Source organism: Pan troglodytes, chromosome 6 (genome assembly GCF_028858775.2).
Source record: "Pan troglodytes isolate AG18354 chromosome 6, NHGRI_mPanTro3-v2.0_pri, whole genome shotgun sequence".
NCBI lineage: Eukaryota > Metazoa > Chordata > Mammalia > Primates > Hominidae > Pan > Pan troglodytes.
In genome coordinates this window covers 19,871,029-19,886,881 of record NC_072404.2, presented here as the reverse complement: position 1 = coordinate 19,886,881, position 15,853 = coordinate 19,871,029, and the positions used below count along the sequence as shown (strand labels likewise).

At 37.6% G+C, this 15,853-nt stretch overlaps 1 pseudogene; it reads left to right on the top strand.

Moving 5' to 3' along the window:
- The first annotated feature begins 350 nt into the window (after positions 1 to 350).
- LOC101059492 (large ribosomal subunit protein eL6-like) lies at positions 351 to 1,192 on the top strand (annotated as a pseudogene).
- The last annotated feature ends 14,661 nt before the right edge of the window (positions 1,193 to 15,853 follow it).

The following is a 15,853-nucleotide window of genomic DNA, read 5'->3' as shown; positions in this document are numbered from 1 at the left end:
ACACAAATTTGATAACGTAATGTAACAAATTCCTCAAAAGCCACAAACTACCTAAACTGACCCAAGGTGAAATAAATGTTATAAATATTCCTATAGCTATTAAAGAAATTTGATTCATATTTTGAAAGGATGCAAAAAGGAAATCTCTAGCTCTAGCTGGTTTTATTGGTGAATTCAACCAAACATTTAAAGAATTAACATCACTTTTGCAAATTTTACACTACTTATTTCAGAATTAGAAGAAGAAGGGACACTTTCTAATTTATTTTACCAAAGCCAAAGACAGTACAAAAAAAAATTACCGGCCAGTATCTCTCAAGAATTTACATGACTCTTTCCCATCTTGCAAGATGGCAGATGAAAAAGCTGATAAGCTGGATACTAAAGAGAAGAAACTCAAAGCCAAGAAGGCTGATGGTGACAGGGTGAAAAAGGGTGACGTGACCTCAAAGCTAAAAAGCCCACAAAAGGGAAGCTTCATTGCAGCTGAAATCTGTCCTGGTCTGAGGAACTGGCAGATGTTCCCAATCTGCTGCATATTGCAGAAGGGCCATGTACAAGAGGAAGTACTTAGCCGCCAAATGCAAAGTTGAAAAAAAAAAAAAATGAAGGAAAGGTGTGTGGTGACAAGCAGGGTGGTGCCCAGGTAGTTAAACTTCGCAAAATCCCTAGATATTATTCTACTGGAGATGTGCCTCGAAAGCTGTTGAGCCACAGCCAAAAACCCTCCAGTCAGCACTTGAGAAAACTACGAGCCAGAGTCACCCCCGGGGCCATTCTGATCATTCTCACTGAGTGCTACAGAGGCAAGAGGGTGGTTTTCCTGAGGCAGGTGGCTAGTGGCTTGTTAGTTGTGACTGGATCTCTGGTCCTCAATTGAGTTCCTCTACAAAGAACACACCAGAAATTTGTCATTGCCATCTCAACCAAAATTAATATCATTAATGTAAAAATCCCAAAACATCTTACTGACATTTCAAAAAGAAGCGGCTATGGAAGCCCACACACCAGGAAGGTGAGATCTTCAACACAGAAAAAACAAATACAAGATTACAGGGCAGCACAAGATTGATCAGAAAACTGTGGACTCACAAATTTTCCCCCAAATCAAAGCTATTCCTCAGCTCCAGGACCACCTGCATCTGTGTTTGCACTGACAAACGGAATTTATCCTCACAAATTGGTGTTCTAAATTTCTTAAGAACCAAATTACATAATTGATAACAACAAAGAATTTACATGAAAAACCATCAACAAAAATATTAGTAAACCCGATTTAACAATATGCATAAAAAGAACTTTCCTGCATTACCAAATAACATTAATTCCAAGTATGTTAAGACTGATTAAACATTTGAATATCATTCAGTGTAGTCCACTGAATGAAGAAACACCTGAGGCTGGGTAATTTATAAACGAAAAAGGTTTAACTGACTCACAGTTCCGCAGGGTTGGGGAGGCCTCAGGAAACTTACAGTCATGGCAGAAGGGGAAGCAAACACATCCTTCTTTACACGGCAGCGGGAGAGAGAGGAGTGCCTCTTATAAAACGACCAGATCTCGTGAGAACTCACTCACTATCACAAGAACAGCATGGGGGTAATTGTCCCCATGATTCAATTACCTCCCCCTGGTTCCCTCCCACAACACGTGGAGATAATGGAAACTACAATTTAAGATGATACTTGGGTGGAGACACAGTCAAACCATATCACAATCATGTCAATAAGCTAAAAAAAAATCATATGACCATTTTAAGTGGCCCACAAAAATAACAAAATCCAAAATTGATTCATGATTTATAAAAAAAGGAACTTTCAGCAAATGAGAGATAGAGAAGTACCACAGTTTGCTGAAGAGCAACTGTAAAAACCCTAGAGTCAACATTTTACTTAATGGTTGAAGACTATAATACACTTTCTCTTTAAGATCAGGAAGAAGACAAGAATATCCACTCTCATTACTCTTATTGAACATATTACTGGAAACTTTAATTACTGCGATAGTGCAAGATAAAGAAATAAAAGGGATACAGCTTATAAAGTAAGAAACTGCTCCTAAAGTTGAACAATGTGGTACAATAAAAGATCAAGTCACAAAAATGAATCATGTATTTATACACTAATGATGAACATTCTGAAACGGAAATTAAAAACACAGTATCATTTATGATCACTCCAAAGAAAATGAAATACTTAGGTCTATACTTAACCAAAAATATACAGAATCCACATGCTATAATTTTTTTTTTACACGGAGTCTTGCTCTGTTGCCAGGTTGGAGTGCAGTGGCGCGATCTTGGCTCACTACAACCTTCGACTCCCTAGTTCAAGCGGTTCTCCTGCCCTAGCCTCCCGAGTAGCTGGGATTACAGGCACGCATCACAACGCTCAGCTAATTTTTGTATTTAGTGTAGAGACGGGGTTTCACCATGTTGGCTAGGATGCTCTCGATCTCCTGACCTCGTGATCTGCCTGCCTCGGCCCCCCAAAGTGCTGGGATTACAGGCATGAGCCACCGTGCCCGGCCTACATGCTATAAATTTTAAGATATTGACAAAAGAAATGAATGAATATCTAAGTAAATGGAGAAGCATACCTTGCATGAATTGGGTTGGAATTTTCTTCAAATTGGTTTATAGACTTAATGTAATTCCAAAGGACCTACAATAGCTTATGCAATTTTGACAAAGAAGGAAAGAAAGAAAAACAGAAGAAAAGAGAATAATGCAAGAGGAGTCAGTCTACTCAACATTAAGGCTTACTCTATAAACGTAACTATACTTTTATATATTTTTTCTATATATATAATTTTTTATATATATATAATTTTATATATACATATATATAAAGATTTTTACAGTCCAGGAGTAGGCAATGAATTATTATTAGACTTGACACCAAAGGCCCAATCCATAAAGAAAAAAAATGTATAAACTCAACCTCGTTAAAATTAAAAACTTTTGCTCTGCAAAATACTATTAAGAGGATGAAAAAACAAACCAAAGCCTGAAAGAGAATATTTTCAAAACACATATCTGTCAAAAGACTAGTATCTAGACTAGATAAATTACTCCCAAAACTTAACAGTTAAAGAAACAAATAATCCAATTAGAAAATGGGCAAAATACAAAGAGATACATCACCCATGAAGATATAAAAATCCTTCAGTAATAAGCATACGAAAATATGTTCAATATCATTAGACATTAGGAAAATATACACTCAAACCACAATGTGATGTCACTAATCTTTTTTCTATTTTTAAAATGTTTCATCTTAAAAGGTTATATAGGCCGGGTTCGGTGGCTCACGCCTGTAATCCCAGCACTTTGGGAGGCTGGGGCAGGAGGATCATGAGGTCAAGAGATGGAGACTATCCTGGCTAACACGGTAAAACCCCATCTCTACAAAAATACAAAAAATTAGCTGGGCATGGTGGTGGGCACCTGTGGTCCCAGCTACTTGGGAGGCTGAGGCAGGAGAATTGCTTGAACCCAGGAGATGGAGCTTGCAGTGAGCCGAGATGGCGCCACTGCACTCCAGCCTGGGCAACAGAGCGAGACCCCATCTCAAAAAAAAAAAAAAAAGTTATATACATGGTACAAAGAAAATAATACAAAAATAAATAAATAAAATGTTATATAAATGGAGTAATATAATATGTAATCTTTTAAGATGGAGTTCTTTTTTAAATTCAATAATTCCCTGGAGATGTATCCAAGTTGGTATGTATCAATAGTTCCTTCCTTTTTGTTGCTAAGAAGTATTCAATCGTATGGATGTGCCATAGTTTGTTAAACATGGAAGAGAGATTAGTGGTCAGCAAGGGACAGAGATGGAAAACTTTTGTGGGGAGGGAGGTGGATGTGATTATAAAAGAGCAATAGAAAGAAACCTAGTGGTGATGGAAGTGTTCTTTCTCTTAGCTGTGGTGGATACATGAAACCACTATGTGGTAAAATTGTACAGACTGAATACACACACATACACCTACAGATGAGTATAAGCAAAAACAGGTAAATCTGTGTAAGACAGGTAGATTATATCAGTGCCAATATCTTGAATTTGATATTGTAATAGTGGCTTTGTAAATGTTATTGTTAGGGGGCGGTAGGTGGGGTGGTGGGTCCTTGCTCCCAGAGCTCCCAAGATGGTGGCAGGCCACTTCCAAAATGGCAGCGGGCTGCTTCCAATACGGTGGCAAGCCTTGTGTTCTCTGACCTGGGGTTCTTGGCCTCACGGATTCCAACGAATGGAATCTTGGGCCATGTGGTGAGTGTTATAGCCCTATTAGAAGCCGTGGGTCACGGAAGAGAACCGTGGAACCCAGTGACTAGGGTTCAGCTTGATGAGGACGAACCTGAGCACTTAGCCGTGCAGGAACAATGGCAAGCCTTTAGCCCCATCGGGAGGGGCAATGGGCCCCTCGGTGGAATAGGAGCGCAGCAGACACCCTGCCAGATCTGGAGGGATGGAAGTCAGAGGCGGGTCTACGACGGCGGCAAACAGCAGTGGTGGACGGAGTGAAAGCTCAGCTCCAGCCGTAACAAACACAGACCAAAAGAGAATGCAGTTGCAAGATTTAACAGAGCGAAGACAGAGCTCCCATACAAAGGGAGGAGACCCAAAGAGGGTAGCCGTTGCCAGCTCGAATGCCTGGGTTTATATCCCGATCATTGTCCCTCCCGCTGTGCTCTCAGGCAATAGATAATTGGCTATTTCTTTACCTCCTGTTTTTGCCTAATTAGCATTTTATTGACCTCTCTTTACTATCTGATTGGTTGGGTGTTAGGTAAGTTGCAAGCCCAGTGTTTAAAGGTGGAAGCGGTCATCTTCCCAGCTAGGGTTAAGGATTCTTAATCAGCCTAGGAAATCCAGCTAGTCCTGTCTCTCATTATCATCTCTTTTATAAACACATATGAATCCATAATTGTCTTAATACAATTTTTCATTCAACAATGGACTAAAAATCAGGGAGTTTATTGTTTCTTATGACAGAACTTCCATAGGAATGTGGGCTTCAAAATAGGTTTGATCAAAGTTGGGATTGTTTTCTGGGAGTCCCCTGGCTCTATCCTCCTTAACATTTCAGCTTCTACCTCAAGCTAATTGCCCTTGGAGCAGCAAAATGGCTGTAGCAATTCCAGATTTCGTAAGCATATTCCATACTCTCCAGAGCAACTCTGATTTATACAATTGTGGTTAGGGTCATCTCTTGCATGGAAGGACTTAGCCCTGGGTTACTACCTTTTACTGAACCATTTAATTTGCCAAGGATGGAGAAATTATTCTGATGAGTTTGTGCCAATCAGGTCCCACCTTATAGCTGGTATCAGTGCCAAGTAACAACATCACTATTGTCAAAGAATGCTGCAGGGTGGAGGACAATGCAACTCTTCACTTCACTAGTAAATCCATCTCTGGAAAGATACTTGCAGATAATAGTAAAATGCTATAAAGATTAATCAACAGGTATTATGATAGATACTGACTGTGGGTAGCTTTTAGAGAGGATGGCCAAAAAAAGCATCTTGTAGAAGGTGATGTTGGAGCTGAGATCCAAATGAGAAGGAATTGGCCTTGTGAAGAGTTTGGGGAAGAACAATCTAGGCAGATCGATTATGGCCTAGTTGCTTATTTCATTGTTCACCTCAAAGTCTGTAACGTTAACAAGGTCAGGGACCATGCCCACTGACTCTCTGCTACACCTACCTGAGTCTTGCAATGATTTGGTACTTAATAAATATTGCTGATTAAAAAATGAAGAGGGGCTGGGCGCCATGGCTCACGCCTGTAATCCCAGCACTTTGGGAGGCTGAGGCGGGTGGATCGCCAGGTCAGGAGTTTGAGACCAGCCTGACCAACATGGTGAAACCCCGTCTCTACTAAAAATACAAAAATTAGCCTGGCATGGTGGCACATGCCTGTAATCCCAGCTACACAGGAGGCTGAAGCAGGAGAATTGCTTGAACTCGGAGGTGCAGGTTGCAGTGAGTGGAGATTGTGCCACTGCACTCTAGCCTGGGGGATAGAGAGACTCTGTCTCAAAAAAAAAAAAAAAAAAAAAAAAAAAAAAGAATGAGGAGGAAGGCAGCTCCAGCACAAAAATAGCTTGATGAAATATTTTGTAATTGTCTCTGAAAGACTGGAAAGGAGAAACCCTGTTTTAGGCCGGCAGGATAGATGAACAAAGGCAAAGGCATGGCATGTTAGGAAAGAGTGGGAAATCTAAAGTGAAACAAATGGGCTATCATGCCAGATAAACAGGAAAGGAACTTAAATAAGTAAGATTGGTTTCAATTATGGAGAGTTTTAAAATCCAGATGTAACTTACCTCTGATGGCTTAGGCACTGGGGAATCATTAGAAGTTCTTGAGCAATGAAGTAGAATTAAAAAAAAAAAAGAATTTAAATGAGACTATTCTGGAAGCAATGAGTAGGCTCATATATAAAATTAACAATTATGTTCTTCAATGATAACTGTCATGTATATATAAGAACAAATACTGTTGAAAAGACACTAAATAACCAGATTATGTTATAATATTATTGAGTGGTTATTATGGGTTCAATATTATTCTAAATACTTTATATGTACTTATGTAATTCTCATGCAACTCTATGAGGTTAAGTATTATTTTTTTCTATTACAGATGGAAACTGAGGCACAGAGAGCTAAGGAAATTGTCCAAGTTCACCTCAGGTAATAAGATATGGAGCTGAGTGGCACTGTATTCTTTATCAACACTTGATCTTATCATTCCATAATCCTATGGAGATAACAGGATTTTAAAGTTTTTTAAAAAGAGTAGGAATAGACAACATGTGGACTCACCTATAAAATATTTCAAATTTTGGCTCAGCATTTCTAAGGAATAGTTGAAATCTTTTTATCAAATGTCACCTATCAGCTCTTGAACTATATTCACCAGACATTCAATTATCTTTTTAAAAAGGCATGAGAACTTTACTTTTCTGTATATATTTTCATTGTGTTCTTTTCATGAATTCCTTTTATGTAGGGCCTGAGTTAGTTATTAAATATTTTCTCCTGGAATCTTTTCTTTTTTCACATTTAAGTATTTTCACTAGCAATCTATAATACTTACTTTTGAGGGTGTTTTCTTACAATCTTTTCACTTCAATTTTATTAAACTCTTTTAAAATATCTGAACACTTCTGACTTATACTCTAAGTAGATAATTCTACTTGTAAATAAAATGTTTAAGTTAAGGAGAATACCCACTAAATATTGCATAAAAACATGTTCTTTAGAACACAGATACTTGCTTTAGAAATTCATTACTCTCTATAAGGTAAATAGTTAAATACTATTTATTTACTTAATTCAGGAGAAAGCACTCCTGTGGTATCGAAATTGGTTCTTCACCTCTCCTCACCAAAAACACTCATGCCTTTATTATTTTTTTATTTTTATTTTTATTTTTTTGAGACGGAGTTTCACTCGTCTCCCATGCTGAAGTGCAATGGAGTGATCTCGGCTCACTACAACCTCCGCCTTCCAGGTTCAAGCGATTTTCCTGCTTCAGCCTCCCGAGTAGCTGGGATTACAGGGGCCACCACCATGCCCAGCTAATTTCTGTATGTTTAGTAGAGACAGAGTTTCACCATGTTGGCCAGGCTGGTCTCGAACTCCTGACTTCAGGTCATCCGCCCACCTTGGCCTCCCAAAGTGCTGGGATTACAGGCATGAGCCACCGCACCCGGCAGCCTTTATTATTTTCAACTCTAGGTATTAGAAACATAGATTTCAGTTGAGTGCTATTTCAAAAATGTATTTTAAAGCATTTTAAAAGTTTTTCCCAAACATTTGATTTGCTATTTTAATCTAATTTTATACTTTTCAACTATGAAAGAGTAAATTATTCAGACAGACATTTTTTAATGTCTCCTTTCAGTCACTCTCTAATATGGCATGATCTAGCCATAATTTTCTTTGAGGAAGTTAATATTTAGGCACTAATTTTTATGTTCTATGAATGCAATATTGATTACATACTATAATGTTTAATCAGCTTTTCTAAGCAGAGATGCTCTTCATTTTTTCAAATTCTATAAGATCTTTTAGCTGTAATTAAAGAGTCAGCTATACTGGAAGCCATTGTACTTTGCTTTTTCCAGTATTATCGCATAATTATTGATTGCCAGACTACTTTTAATTCTCTCTTGTTGGTATACATCATTTTAAAATACGTATTGTATTTAAAAATCCCATAAATTACCATGTTGTATCCTTTAAATCTTTTTCCAAATTCTATTCTATACTTTTGTATCAATGTTTACCAAAAAAAATTGTACAGCAAATTTTTCGCCTATTAGCTAAGTAATTAATGACTAAGCACATTAACATGGAGAAAAGCTTCACTTCTATTCTCCATTTTGTAGTTTTCCATGCCACAGTGGACTAATATCTATGAATCTAATTCTGCAGAAATTTTTTGGGCACTCATCCTAGAGAAACGAATCATTGAATAACCAGTGAAGATATTCTGAGTTTGTTTTTTTTTTTAATGAAAGAATTTTTTTTTTTTTTTTTTTTTGGCTGGGAAGGCCTCAGGAAACTTATCATGGCAGAAGGAGAAGCAAACATGTCTTTCTTCACATGGAGGCAGGAAGAAGTGCCAAGCAAAAGGGGGAAAAGCCCCTTATAAAACCATCAGATCCCTGAGATAGTTTGCTCAGAATGACGGTTTCCAGCTTCAGCCTGTGTGGGGTGAGGGGAGGGGGGAGGGATAGCCTTAGGAGATATACCTAATGTAAATGATGAGTTAATGGGTGCAGCACACCAACATGGCACATGTATACATATGTAACAAACCTGCATGTTGTGCACATGTACCCTGGAACTTAAAGTGTAATAAAAAAAAAAATCAGATCTAGTGAGAGCTCACTCACTATCATTAGAACAGCATGAGGGTAAACACCCCCATGATTCAACTACCTCCCACTGGATCTTTCACGACATGCGGGGATTATGGAAATTACAATTCAAGATGAGATTTGGGTGGGGACACAGCCAAACCATATCATTCCTATTGTACTCCTTTCTGCCCTTAGGTGGAGCACAAGTTGTCATTTTTTAATTATTATTATACTTTAAGTTCTGGGATACATGTGCAGAGCGTGCAGGTTTGTTACCTAGGTATACACGCGCCATGGTGGTTTGCTGCACCCATCAACCCGTCGTCTACATTAGATATTTCTCAGAATGCTATCCCTCCCCTATCCCCCCACCTCCCAACAGGCTCCAATGTGTGATGTTCCCCTACCTGTGTCCATGTGTTGACTTACAGCCCCGGAGCATATGTGTATGTCAGCAAAATTACATGCTTTCTCAAAAGATAAATTAACCTGCATGGCTAACAATTCATTTAAGGAAACTCAAGCAAATCCTGTTTAGATATTTACTCTTTTTACATATCTTTGCTTTAGCTCATTGATTCATGAGACTGAACAAATTAAAATAGAAATAGGGACACATTAAGCCTCTCTTATTCAATTACTCCACATATATTTAACCTTAATTATATTGGTTTGCCCTTCTCCTGTGGCTGTTAAATATTATAGTATGCAAAACTATTCCTGGTACTATTGACAAATATGTCAAGCCTTGTGTTCATCAAATCTAAGTGTTCTGCATTTTGTCATGTGCAGTCAGTTGTAGGCACTGAGGTCAATTTCATAAAATTCTGTGAGAGTCAAAGGACAAGGGCAAGAATCTCAAACAGAGGAAACTCAGTTGTTGTGTCCTGCCTATTTGTAGCCAGCTCTTGTGATCAAAAGAAACAGACATTCATTCAAATTAGTCCAAGAGAAATGGAATTTATTATGAAGAGGATATATCCATCTAAATTCAATCAGGAAAAAGAAATCATAGTAATTTGAACAGGAACTTTTTAATGTAAAGAATTATTAAATATGGCAGGGAAGTAACTATAAGGATGTAAAGAGAACTCTGCTGGTTAGCCTAGGGCTCAGGGAAAGGATGCGATGAAGGACAAGGTTGAAGTGGGGATTCCAAGGTGGGGTTCAGGTCTTGTTGGAGAAGGTGTAGTTGCAACCTCCAGAGAAGTTTCCTAGGACACTCAGATCAGAGCTGGTCCATGGTCGCTGGGCAAGCAGGAAATGAGGTGGCAGAGAGCCACAGTTCATAAGTGAATGTATAAAGAGGGAGTGAGGATGGGGCTTTTGCATGAGAATTAGAACATGTGGTCTTCAGGTAGAGAGGGTCATGGGAAGCAGCCTTTCTAGGCAGGCAGCTGAGGTGAGACTTTGGCAGGTGTACAGAATTAGAAGGATCCTTCATCCTGTCTCAATGTCTCTCCTGCATCCTCTACTGACAGTACTTAACATGTGTTCACTGTAACAGAGAAATGCTTGGAGATCAATCCATTATTGCAGTGCAGGTACTACAGGGTGAATTTAAAGCTGAGGGACAATAAAGTGACAATTATTGCACAGATGAGAATGGAATAACTGACACTAAAAAATCATAAGGAATGAAGTCTGTACTTAGAAACCAGTTTTTTTGTTTGTTTTGTTTCTCTCTCTGGACTGAAAATTTTTTCTCAATATAATTCTCAGTCTACCCTTCTGGCCCCATTGTTGGCTTCCTTCTATATTATTTTATTTTATTATTTTATTTTATTTTTTGAAATGGAGTTTCACTCTTGTCACCCAGGCTGGAGTGAAGTGGCGCTATCTTGGCTCACCGCAACCTTCACCTCCTGGGTTCAAGCGATTCTCCTGCTTCAGCCTCCCGAGTAGCTGGGATTACAGGCATGCACCACCACGCCCAGCTAATTTTGTATTTTTAGTAGAGACAGGGTTTCTCCATGTTGGTCAGGCTGGTCTCGAACTCCCAAACTTAGGTGATCCACCCACCTCAGCCTCCCAAAGTGCTGGGATTACAGATGTGAGCCACCGCACCTAGGCTCTATATAATTTTACCTTGTACATGACCATCATGAGCTCTCTAACTGTTCTCTGTATGAGACATTTCAGTTCAACTTCCATTTCTAAATGACGCTTTCTATCAGTAGTTAATATCCTAAGTTCTTGAAAGAGAGTCTGTTTAACAAACTTTATTGTTTTGTGCCAGCCTCATTAAGCATATACATGAACTGTTCTGGGGCCCATTCCTAGTCTAATTGGTTCTGTACCTGGAGCTGAGTCATATAATAAAAAACATGCTCCCAGGAAACCCTCTACAGCAGGAGTCATAGATGGATAGTTCCTTATTGCAAGAGGCCATGGCCTGAGAGAGTGATTGGAGTATATATATATATTTAATACATATTAAATATATATTATATTATATATTATATTATATTATATTTGGTTGCCCATTCAAAAATCCTAAGACAGGATTCTGAACAACCAGACTTAAGTCCAAGGCCCAACTTCGGATTGAGAAACTATGAGAAGAGGCACAGACACTCTGCCAAACTTCTCCTGCCTCCCCTATTACCATATGCATGAGAGTAGGAGGTAATTTTCAAAAGAAGGAATCACAGGTCATCGATTTCTTAGGTGCTCTGCATAATCATGTGGAGGGAAATCAAATGTCTAGAAAAATTACACATATGCTTCCCATTCTCATATGTTATCACTTGATTAAAAAAAATTTGCTTGTCTTAGGTAAAAATACTTCCCGAAAACCTCTGATAATTACCCTCCTCAGTGTATCACTTCTTTTCTGCCATCTCCTTCTACCCACAAAAGAATTAAGTAGTCCAAAAAAATCCTGTGAAATGAAATTAATTGGAGAAAGCCTACTCAAACTACCATACAACCTGAATATTTGACTGTTTTTCAAAGATATTCTTTTACATTCAACAAGCATAACCAAAAAACAGATATTTTACCTTACTGGGTAGAAAATAATTTAAAATTAGTTTGGCAAAATACCAATATGAGCTGAACAGTACCTGTCAAAGACTAAAATTATGTGGTTCATAGTGAAGATGTAATTTAGATTCATGGAAAATTCATCAAAAGTTGAAAGCTTCTGCTTTTCTTAAGAGAATATTTTCCTCTGTAACATAATGCATAATGTTCACTTGTTTGGCAAGTCCTTTTGTTTCCCTTGGAGAATAAAAAGAAAATTCTACCCAACCGTACATGTCCAACATATCACAAATTCTGAAACAGAACTTCATTAGCAACTGTAGAATAACCTTAACCATGGCTTCTCAGTATAGACTGTATAGTGATATAAGCTTGGGTGCCACATGAAAAAATAATAAACAGCATGGCAAAAACTACCTCAGCTATGTCAATTTCACATACAAAGAAGAAGAAATGTCTCAGACAAGTATTGTGTTCTATATACATTAATTGGCATAGCCATCTGTTAAGCAAAATAACATTCATGGCCTGATGAAATTACTGAAGATTAAATATTTCAAGATTTATCATTATCTTGATGATGATTACCTTAATGATAAATTTTAATCATTATCATATCATTTCATTAAAAAGGAAAAAGGCCTCAAACCTAAATCTCATGACTGTTTAATATAATGATAAAGTTAAAAGTCAACTCAGTGGAGTTCACAAGGTGCAATGTAGGCTGAGTGAGTGAATAAGTTGGGCAGGGAGGAGAGACAATCATCTTTAAAAGCTATTGATAATTTCTCAAAAATCGACTTAGAAAGTAGAAATAAGATACTTATTGCCTAAAGGATCCTTACTTCTAGACTAGTCTGGAGGCTCAAATCCTTCCAAATTGATACAACTTTGTCCATCTGGATTTCTTGATATGACAATGCTGCCAGGGAAAGTCTTCATTTATATTTGAAGTTGTGTTTATTATACTTAATTTTTAAGTATGTGCAAATAAATAGCTATTGAGTCATAGTTTAAAATAGTTTAAAATACAAAATAAATGATAAACTTTATAACTTTATATATAACTGATATATTATTATTTTGGAGCAGATTTAATTTTTTAAACTAAGGAGCTTAATTTGAAAGAGGTATTATACTTAGTATATTATTTTGAATGGGCCTAACAATTTTTAAATTCTGCAAGGACATGATATTATTTATTTTCTTTTTGCAAGAAAGATTTGTTTCCTCTATTATACAAAATAAAAGTTTTAAAACTGAAAAAATACAGGTACATAAATATTTATACATATCTTTCTACCATAAGTTTAAGAAACCGTCCTACCCTCGTAAGACTCCTGTTCCATCCATATGGTTGGAGTAAGGTGGACATAAAGGTATTCAATCTTTGTGGCTGGGGTGAAGTGGACACCATGCAATTTAGTTCATAGGGTCAAGATTCGGTGGAAGCAGTGCCATTCAGGCTATGCAGTTGCAGGGAAGTGGATACCTGCTCTCTGTGCTTCCTGGGGAAACTCGTGAGTCAGGCCTAGTCAGAGTATTCTGTTCAGCCAGTTACAGCAAACGACTGAAGGCTGCATATGGGACACAGCCAAGTCGCTTCAAGTCTTACTTAGACCTTCTTAAAAGTGATTAGGAGCAAAGCTCAATCTTTATGCCATTGCCATCATAGTAGGATCTGAGTTTGAGCTGCTGATTGCCATCTTTTTTTCTGTGTAGGGAGGGCCTGAGTAAGAAAGAAGTCAATAGAAAGAAAGAACTAATAAGTAAAGTAAGAGAGTCATTTTGAACTCATTTCAGTCCATAGAACCAACGATACCTGAAATGTCTATTAGACTTTTATTTTATTCTAAATAGAAATAAATTACCGTCTGTTTCTTAAGCTATTTCCATTTGAACTTCCATCACATGCAGCCAGAGTGTTATCATGTACAACAACAATTATCAACTAAGATGATCAAAACTTAGACTTCCCTAAAGCCTATTCAGTGTGCTGTATTGAATTGTTTAATGCATGGCTAAAAGTAACTTAGGGGGAATGGAAATATTTTTCCACTGTGTGAACTTCATGATACATTCACGCTCACAACATATATTTATTGGATGGCTACTATGTTGCTGACTTGGTGTTGTTATTGGAGACATAACAATTAGCAAAATTTTTTTTTTTGAGATGGAGTCTCACTCTGTCGCCCAGGCTAGAGTGCAGTGGTGTGATCTCGGCTCACTGCAAACTCCACCTCCTGGGTTCAACCGATTCACCTGCCTCAGCCTCCCAAGTAGCTGGGATTATAGGCGCCCACCATCGCGCCCAGCTAATTTTGTATTTTTAGTAGAGATGGGGTTTCACCATGTTGGCCGGGCTGGTCTCGAATTCCTGACCTCATGATCCACCCGCCTTGGCCTCCCAAAGTGCTGGGATTACAGGTGTGAGCCACTGCGCCCGGCCAGCATAATTTTCTAATCTTACTTTGCAAAGTCATCATAGCAACCTTGTGTGCTACCAGATGCTCTTCAGGAAGATTATTCCTCAACCGCCGAAGGTTTTAGTCACTGAAGCCCCAGACCTCAGTCCCTCACCAGGAACTACTTTGGTCTAAGGAGGTTGCCCGTTTAAAGTTATAGCCCATACAATTTTTATAAGAAAATATAATTTTTACAAACGGAGTATTAATAAAAAGGATTTTTAACAGACCCCAAAATCACAAACGCTAAAGTAATTTAGTCTTTTGATTGCATTAAAATTAAGAATTTGTCTTTATCGAGTAAGACCATAAAAGAAAAACAGGAGCTACAAGTCAGATGAAAATATTTCAAACCATGTAAATAATAAAGGATTACTATTGACAACATTAACACCTGCATATTAAGGCTTTTTAAAAATCAAGCCATAAAGAAGCCAAACATAGAACGTCAGTCGTTTTACAGAAGTGAGAGAGTTAAATGACCATCATATGAAAAAGTGTTCAACCTCACTAGTGCTCAGAAAAAATACGTTTTAAAACCAAGACTTGATATTGTTTTACTAACTACATGGGCGACATTTAATAAGTCTGAAAATTCTTAATTTGATAAGGATGTGCTGTAATTAGAATTCTAATGAACTGCTAGTAAAAATGTTAATTGGTATAAGTACTTTGGGAAACAATTTGGCATTACGTTGCAAAGTTGAACATGGCAGTAATCTGTGACCTAGCAATTCCAATCCTTGGTTCACCCTGTAGAAACTTTTGTACAAATTATAGGAGACATATTGTTCATAAAATTTTTTCATAGTGGAAAAAGCTAGAAACAAACAAAATAACCTGTTTACAAACAGAACAGGTAAGTAGACAATGATAGTCACTCTTTGAAAGATTATACAGCCATAGAAATTAACTATAGCTACATAAAACAATTCAGATGAACTTTAGAAGCATTATGTTGAATGAAAAAAAGCAAATCACAGTAATATGATATTTTTCTAAAGCTTAAAACAAGCAAAACTAAACAACATATTGTTTAAGAACACATACATATGTGGTAAAACTTTTTTTAAAAAAAGAAGAAAAGAGAGCAAGGGTATAATAAATGTAAAAGTCAGGACAGAGCTGTGAAAAGAAAAATCTTAGACAAAACAAATTTAACACTCTTTAATTGAGCAATGAACAATTTGCGAATGGGGCAGCCCCTCAACCAGAATAGGTTCAGAGAGACTCCCACGTAGCCACATTATGGACAGAAAAAGGAAAGTGACGTACAAAAAGCAGAAGTGAGGTACGGAAGCAGTCAGATTGGTTACAGCGCCACGTTTGCTTTATTTGAACCCAGTTTGAACAGTTGGCTGTCTTTGATAGGTCAAAACTTGGTGATTGGCATAAGAATGAGCCACAGTCTGTTTCTTCATCCAGTTAGATTAGTTTACTATGTTCAGAGAAACATTTTGGCTATACTTAAAATATGTGAGGCAGCTCTAGGTGAAATTTACATTAACAGTG